The sequence below is a fragment of the Leptidea sinapis genome, chromosome 22, assembly GCF_905404315.1.
Source record: "Leptidea sinapis chromosome 22, ilLepSina1.1, whole genome shotgun sequence".
Taxonomy (NCBI): Eukaryota; Metazoa; Arthropoda; class Insecta; order Lepidoptera; family Pieridae; genus Leptidea; species Leptidea sinapis.
In genome coordinates this window covers 6,519,837-6,528,634 of record NC_066286.1, presented here as the reverse complement: position 1 = coordinate 6,528,634, position 8,798 = coordinate 6,519,837, and the positions used below count along the sequence as shown (strand labels likewise).

At 33.0% G+C, this 8,798-nt stretch overlaps 1 protein-coding gene across 1 annotated transcript in view; it reads left to right on the top strand.

Annotated features, from left to right (window-relative positions):
* Window positions 1-6,741: 6,741 nt before the first annotated feature.
* LOC126970822 (growth arrest-specific protein 2-like) overlaps window positions 6,742-8,798 on the top strand; it is a 127,743-nt gene continuing 125,686 nt past the window's right edge. The window contains exon 1 of the mRNA XM_050816954.1: window positions 6,742-6,879. The gene's annotated coding sequence lies outside the window, so the exon portion shown is untranslated. The remainder of the gene's footprint in view (window positions 6,880-8,798) is intronic.

Genomic DNA, 8,798 nt, shown 5'->3' with positions numbered 1-8,798 from the left:
TATATTGACACCCCAAAAGTTGTCTCAACATCTACATATGGTAGGGTGTACGCCACTATTAAATTTTAAGGTCAAAGGTCACAAAAATCGGTATTTTGCGCTTTTTTGTAAATATCTCATTTCCTATGGGTTTTTTGCTATTCCGAGATTCTTACCAAATTTAAGCTTAAATGGCTGGACTATAAAGGCTGGGGACCAAGCCAATGGCCTTGAGGAATCGAGCGGAACTAGGTAACCTCTCTCGTACAAGATCTCCATAGTTTTGAATTTATTACAAACTACAAACGTAATACAATTTTCTTTACAAAACTAAGAAAACTATGTCATGCTAAATAGCATTGGTTGTTTACCAAAAAAATTATTAAATTTTTGTACAATATTTATCTAGATTGAATGATTAGCATGGCACCAATTGTAAAATGTAGGGGGTACTTTGGTGATATTTTTTCGCACTGTCTATAAAAAATAGAAATGTAAAGATAAAATGAATACTTATTCGTTTCATATTATGTAGATATATAATTATTTTTTGTAAAATAATAAGCTTTATATAAACCGTCATGAAGTGGTTTCAATTATGCGCTATTTTGGCGATTTCTTGGGATAGCGGCCTTAACAAAATGGTGAAATTGAACCACGCGCCACGTAAATAACCTCCGCCGCTTTTTTAAAGTCGGGTAACGTAGTCGTGAGACCGGACGTTTTCTCAAAACAAGGTAAAATTATACAATATTAAAATAATACCACCACAATACAGCATTTGTGAAATATCAAAACGGTTCACATAATAATGTGTTGCGAATATAATTACCTGCTTATTAATATGAATTGCAAGATATTTTCGCTAATGAGATAACTTTCTTACAGTACTCAATATTTACATTTTGCTTCTGCTTTCGTTCTAAGTGACAGTTAGTGACCGAGGCAAATAAAATAAAAAAGGGTTATTATACTTAGATATGTAATGAAATTTTTAACCAACTTCAAAAAAGGAGGAGGTTCTCAAATCGTCGGTACGTTTTTTTTATGTTTGTTACCTCAAAACTTTGGACTGGGTGAACGGATTTTGATAATTATTTTCTTATTGGAAAAGATATACTTCAAAGGAAGTTTGCTGAGAGTTTGGTTAGGTTCTGATTATGGGATCCATGACAAAGTAACGGAACTCTTCAATTCTTAGGAGAAAATTAAACGATACTAGGCCAAATCTTTTTTATGCTATCCGGATATTTGGGTCGCCTGCCATAACGTCATTATGGTCAAGTAATTATTGTCGGAGTCAAATATGATGATCAATGGAACTCCTTGACGACTTACAGTAAAGACACCGATCTGTGGTAGAATTTCTAACTGTCTGTAATCAAATTGCAATGCGCTAACGTTCATTACTGCATTACAAAATTTTGTAGATCTACAAAATTTAGATAAAATATTAGTTAGTGTAGATTCACTAAAAATGTAAAAAAAAAAAAAAAAAATAACATAAAAACAACCGACTTCGAAAACACTATTCCAAAACTCAGTCAGCCAAGGAAGGTTTGTAACTACATTCATAAGTATAGATGAGATGTGCTTGAGTCGCACGCGCGACGTGAGGAGGCAAGAGGCGGGGGCGCGGCGGGAGGACAACGATCCCAAGAATAACAATAATCGTTACTAGCATTAGATTCATTAATTAGATTGTTTAAAAATACGCAATTGTTTTCATACTTTTTAGTGCATATTATATCTATTGTTTTGGAATAGTGTTTTTGAAGTCGGTTATTTTTTTGTTATTTTTTTTTATTATTGCCAAAATTATTGTTTAGAAGATGTTCATAAATGATTAAAAAACTTAATGGACAGATATACCTATCCGAATAGCTTTTGGAGTAGGTAGGTAGTAGGTACATGGACTCCATAACAAATAACCAAATTAATTTTTTCAAAACATTACAAGTAGACTAGTCATAAATATTGTTTTTAATAAGTTTTTTTATTTCAAGTATGGAATACGTTTATTGCTACTAATGTTCAAAATTTTGATGATATCCCCCCATTTGACATTATTTAGAGGTTAAATATTAAATCACAGTAATGAAATGCGGTGGTAAGGAAAACAGAACTGTAGTGATTTTCTCGCACAAAGAGGGTATGTAGCCGTATCTTTGTATATATGTCGTAAACAGGATGTCCAACACAAGCAGCTCTTCGAACACTCCCCATGATAAATACGGTAGAAGACACACTTGAGTCATTCTGAGGGGAAATTGGACAAGGTTCATTTTACCCTAATCGCCGTACTTTCGGTCATTGATAAACTGGTGACCCTTTAGGCATTGGTACCATGAGCTGAGAGACGTATTATATTTTATTTACTTCCGAATTTATTTCAGTTATGAAAAAATACCTACTGCAATAGTTTAAAATTTTACTTACATGTAAAAAGACACATTTCTTGATAGTCCGTTATTGTTTTTACAATACAAAACAGCGCATTTGTCTATTTTTGTGATAACGTTTATCTCAGAGATCACGCGTCATACCAAAGAGGAAGTAAACGACGACTAAATATTGCCTGATGCCAGAATTACAGAATTTGTACCCTATCAGTCGCCATTACCTATGTTGTCGGGTTCGCCCTACGTAGTATTTTATAAGGGCCATTATTAAGGCCTTCTTTTTTTTAAGAAACGTATTACTTGTCATACTTCTCTGAAATTTAAATCTACTACCAAAACTAGTGTGTTTTTAACATTAATATCTGTTCTAATACTTATCTTCAATTTATTACATTATTGATAAAGCCCATCCCATATCAGTCATTGCTTCTATTGATATATTTTATATTTCTTTGTGCCTTAGTAGGTAAAGAGATCAGTTCTTACAATAATTACAAATCGTACGTGGCGGATAAGCTGGTAGAAAATCACACCGTGGATTTATTCTGTTATGAAAAGATAAGAAAACAAAAGCAAATAAAATCATTCATACGATCTTAGACAATATGGGTAGGTAACATCCTAAGCAAAGGTAAAAACTTGGAACTGGTATCTTTAAAACACAATGTCATAAACTTCAACAATAAAATTTCAAAATTATTACAAAATAAGACAAATGTAATTATTATTTATAATTATAATAAAGGCAAATGCATCCCTTATAAAAAACCATATTATCCTATAAAATACCAAAGAATATAACGGATCAAATAACTTGACAAGGAATTTGTTTCAACTAAGCAACAATCAGAATATCCGAAATTGAAATTCAAATATTTTTATTCAAAATAGGATGTGACATCACTTTTTGACAATCCTTATTGAAAATCGTATTCATCCGGATATCTTCTTGATTCCTAATCAATAGATTAATTTCTAGTATTTCCAACGTGAAAAACTATCTCACCGCGGGATTCAAATTCTTTGCCGCGGGCTTCTCGGGAGATATAGAGACTTACTTTCTCGTAGTAATGCTACTACTCTGTGACCAAAGCAACATGGCGTCGCGGGCAAAAAGCGTTTGATATTGAAACAAAGCAAACAACGCTAAAACATAACTTTATAATTTACAAAGATGGCTCGTGCCATACTCGCTAGGGCGTTGTTCCAGAAGGGTTGTTCGCCTGAGTGACCACCGACTTCCAACACCGGATATCAGCTGGTTGGAAATATTTCAATAAAAGCCAGTTAAGTTATGCCACATTCGAAGGTACCGTGCATAGTGGCTATGCACGGTACGATAGGAGTCAATGAAATGAAAGTTTCTGCTTTAATAATAGAAGTTAGCTTCATTCATGAGATCATTGTTTTTGTAATATTTTTAGTAATGTATGTTTAAAAAAATATATTGTACTTATTGTTTTTCATTTAGTTCGACGGACAGGGACAGCCGGTTGGGCAAAAAAGTCCTCGCATGGCGACCATGTATCGGAAGACACAGTGTAGGCCCCCCAAGATGACCAAGATGGACGACAATCTGGTCAACATTGCCGGAATCCGTTGGATAAGGGCAGAGCAGGACCGATCGTCGTGGGGATCTTTGGAGGAAGCCTTTGTCCTGCAGTGGATGTCTTCCAGCTGATGATGATGATGATGCATGTAGAGTTAGCCTGTAAGTGAGGTATCCAATTTATATAATTATGTTTAAGAGTTTTCTATAGAATAAGGATTATTATTGTACGCAACGTTGGCTTCCTATTTAATAAAAAAATAAAAATGAATGAGATGAGATGATCTATACAACAACAGCAACATGGGCACAGTATTACAATGATATTCCAGTGACATAAACATTGACGTACAATAAACAACTAGACTCCTAATGGCCTATTAAAAGGTCATCAAAAAATTTTCGAGCGGCGTTGTATTTATGTAAACATTAACATAAACAGATAACATTAAAACATTCACTCAAATTTCGTGGCAGCCTTACAAATCAATAGACTTCTATTGTATAGGTATATTGGAAGCTCGGACTCGAACACGAGGCAAGAAATTTTAGCAATTTAAATGTAATTATTTAGCAAAATGATTAAAACTTCAAGTTAGTAACACTTTTTTGTTAATTTAAAGGGGCAAAACTCTGCCTAATAGACGCATCGGCAGAGTTTTGCTTCAGACAATTTTTGAGCGAGATTGTGAGCCTATTATACGTTAATATACATACAATTTAAACAAAGTCCTATGACTATGAATTTTTATATAACGACATAACAATGAAACTGAAGTTTATGTTGTTCGGATCTTTGAAGTGAAAACTTTTACAGGCACACAGTCCTCAGACTTTTTTAAATAAATTAAAATACTATATACTATAAACTGTATTCAAAGTTCAGGATTAGTTTCGAATTAACATCTCTAAGTCTTAAATTCGAGTGTAATGGTTGAAATAAATTCTTTTTGTATTTTTTTTTATTTGTGACTTAAATTATTGGTACCAATGGTATTGAATATCAGTATTTCAAGCTCAACAAAAGTTTCGTAACCATCAAATATGGATGCTTCGTCAAAAGAATCCGCTCAAATTGTGGCATTGCTGCGGGAAGGGTTGGATCAACGAACGAGTGCTAGAAATTTAAATCCCTTAGATCATTTAAATAAGTTTAAGATTGACATTTACCTCTATTTTCAGCAATACACGCACACTAACACAATGACATACAAATCACGAGTGTAAGCGTAGCTTGTCACGCAAACCAAAGTAATAAACCTGGCCCATTTTCATCGGTTGTCTAGCAGCAACAGGCTCTATCTACTTGTATAAATTATCTAAGTTTATACCAGTCTACGGTTTCTTCTTTCTAGAGTAATTATTGCTTTTGTGCTTCTTAAAAAAATATAATATATATTATGTTAATGTATAAAAATAAATATACTTAATTCAATAGTCCTAATCTGTATGGTCGTTTTTGGAAATTGTGCAGTTTATCGAAACTAGCTTGTGAATTTAACATCAGGAAAAAGTCGAAATTTTTAATACTTTCTAAAATCAAAAATTAAATATTATGTCAGTATATTTAAAAATAAATAAGCCGAGTGTTTATTGAGCAAGTTGCTCACGAGTTTCACACGCAATTTTTCAACACACTAGCGACGAAAAACCAATAATGTTAACACGAGGAACAAACATAAACTTGTTATGCCTACTACTCGGTTGGGTCGAGTTAGTAAGTCTTTGTTGGGCGATGTATATGCTTCTACAATATGATCCCAGAAAATGTACAAAACAAATGTGTTACGAAATTTAAAAGAATTGTTAAAAAACGTTTGTGTGGGAAAGGTTATTATAGCATAAACGATTTTCTTAATGACACCACGGACTGGGATTAAAGCGAACACCCTCAAGCTCTTTAATTATTAATGTTTATTGTACGATATTACATTGTAATCCATATTTTATATAAAAAAAAAAAGCCCGCTGAGTTTCTTGCGCCCATTCTTCTCAGGTCTGAGGCAGTCTCCTTTGAATGGGTGGTAGATTTTGACGTTCAATAAGTGATTATAAATCCTATTTTGAATAAAAATATTTGAATTTGAATTTGAATTTGAAACATGTTTAATCAAAATAAATATCTACATATAAAAGAAAATACTGGGAATTGGCGCACAAGGTTTTTTTACACGCGTGACGCGCCAAATGTAATGTAGATGATTGCATATAGCCTACTTCAAAATTGTAATTTTTTAATTAATAATTAAAATTAATTTTATTAAAATCGTCTTTGTTGTTACAAAAACAACCTGTATTACCCGGTTAAATTGAAAATGCTCTGTTTACTCTCATATAATTTGCAATAAGGTTAACTTTGTAGGGATTATTCTGTTAAATACTAAGTGTGTGTGTTAAATACACGTGTTGTTCAGTTTATGGCCCAAAAAGTAAAAACCACGTAATAAGGCTCACTTACGAGCAAGTGTGTTGAAAATAAAACAAACAAATAGGTACATAAACACACGCACATATACACAAACACTATGTTTTTAAACTATAAATATTATTATGTTAAAGTTGTTTATTTAGAGAGACCTGTAATTGGCTGTTATATGTACACTAATTTTTAAGACTCATTTGTAATATTTATGCTGTTGGTCTTTTCAATAAATAAAAAATAAATTATGGCTGGCGCTGATCGTTCAAATTCATTCTTAAATCTCAATCAGTAATCTCATTAAAGTCTTTATCCTTATTCTCATTGCCTCATTGGGCTGGCCAATTGGCCATTGTGCAATGTTTATACTTTTAATTTTATTCAGCATTGTGCGGTGTGCCGCCGGTGTGTATGGTTTACTCTGTGGATCGACTGTTGCGACGAAACTTGGACACACATTCGAATGTAAATTCCACAATGCTGTGGGATATTATAATAAATTAATTAGTGAGTGAGAGTGTAACGATTCGGTAAGTATTACAATTTCATCGGAATAAACAACAATAAGTAGTAATATATATTTTAACTTTTTTTTTTAAATTTACAACTAGGCTGAAAAATGTTGTGTTCTCAACTTGGTACTTTTACATTTATGTACCTACCTACGTATTTTTTTACTCATATACTTGTACTATATATATTCTTTGCTTAAACATATTACTGCGAAAGATAACAGTAGAATTTAAATTTATTATTTCAATAATAAAATGAAATTTATAACCGTTTCCGGATATTATAATGCTAATGAATAATAATATAATGATCAAATTCTCGTTTAATTTGGAAGTCATTATGTTGAATACCTACTTACCTCTAGTCTAACGCTAAACCGTGGTACTGAGGTAGTAGATACAGATTGGAATATCATTATATGCTATAAATTCACTCATTAACGACTCTTTAATAATAATATTAGCGTTAAAGTATGAAGTTGCCGTTTTAGACTGAACATTAAGACTGAAAAAATGATTGTTTTTTAGTTAGGTTATTATGTCATTTCTGCCATCTTACGGATTTTCGCTTGTACATGTAAATTTTCAACGTATCCTCTTATTTTAAAACTGATATGAAAAAAGAATTAAAAGTCTGCGTTGTACTATTTTTAAATCAAGAATATTCTACTTGGCGGGAGACAGGAGGTTCCTACCTGCCCTCTACTAGCCTAGCGAATCTCTAAAAAAAAGCGATTCACTCGATTGTATGAAACGTGCAGTCATTGTCAGATGGATAGATGATGGCCGAAATCCACTATGTTTTAATCAACTGCTCGCTTTCAAACTTAGCTGGATTAAACATCATGGCCAATCGTGATAGTGTAATAACTAATATTTCAAACTTATGTCAAATGACTACACGTTTCATACTTAACTAAATTTCGACTTAAACTAAAAAATTTTTACTTAGTCTGACCTCTTACTACATAGTATCTACATCCTCGTTGCCTACGACGAATAACATTATTGACTACGTGCTCTGTCTATGATTATTGATTACTTTTATATTATACTAGTAGACTTATTATTAGATAATAAGCTGTCATGATAAGGATCTATATACAGAGAAGAAATAAGAATAGTTGAGGTACCTGCAATACTGGTCGCTGCAATCCGGTAGATCTCACCTGTAGCTATAAGCTATATATATATATACAAATAGTATGCGTACAATGAACAGTAATAGGCAAGGCATAGAATATGTAATAGTCTACTTGTACTATTTCATATTCTTTGCCTAAACTAGTGCTACCGCGGATTGTCTTAATTCTTCAAGACTTTAAGCTTTTTTGAAGATATACCCTCACCGGCGCGCCCGGCGGTATATCCATGTATTTCTAACTTTTTTTTTAAACTCATTTTAATATTCTAAAATGATCAATTAATGTTCAGTTAAATGACATATCGTATAATCTCCGTACGATAAGACAGGGACAGACCGGTGAGTCAGGTTTAATTAGACACATAAAAAATCATTTATCAAAAGTACAGTTTCTATACTGACGACGTCACAGAGAAGTTAATGTGTTAAGTTTCCATCATGAAAAAACATTTTTTTTATTTGTAAGAGGGGGCAAACGCGCGAGAGGCTCCCGTGATAGGAAGTGGTGAGATAACCGCCCATGGATATCCGGAGTGGGTGAGGTGTATGGTAGGGAGCTCTATGCTTGAAGGCCCCTTAGTCGTATCAAAGATTCAAAGAAGAAGAAAAAAGGAAAAATGCAGCCGGTAATTGATTCCCCAAAATGGCTGTTCGAGCCATGAACTTTTTCGCAAATCGCGAGGTTGTGGAATGCTAGACGTCAACATGACAAGACAAAAGACAATCCAATGCTGTACATTTTTTAAAACTAGAATGTTCTAGATGGCATGTGAAATAGGTTTTATACTTAATT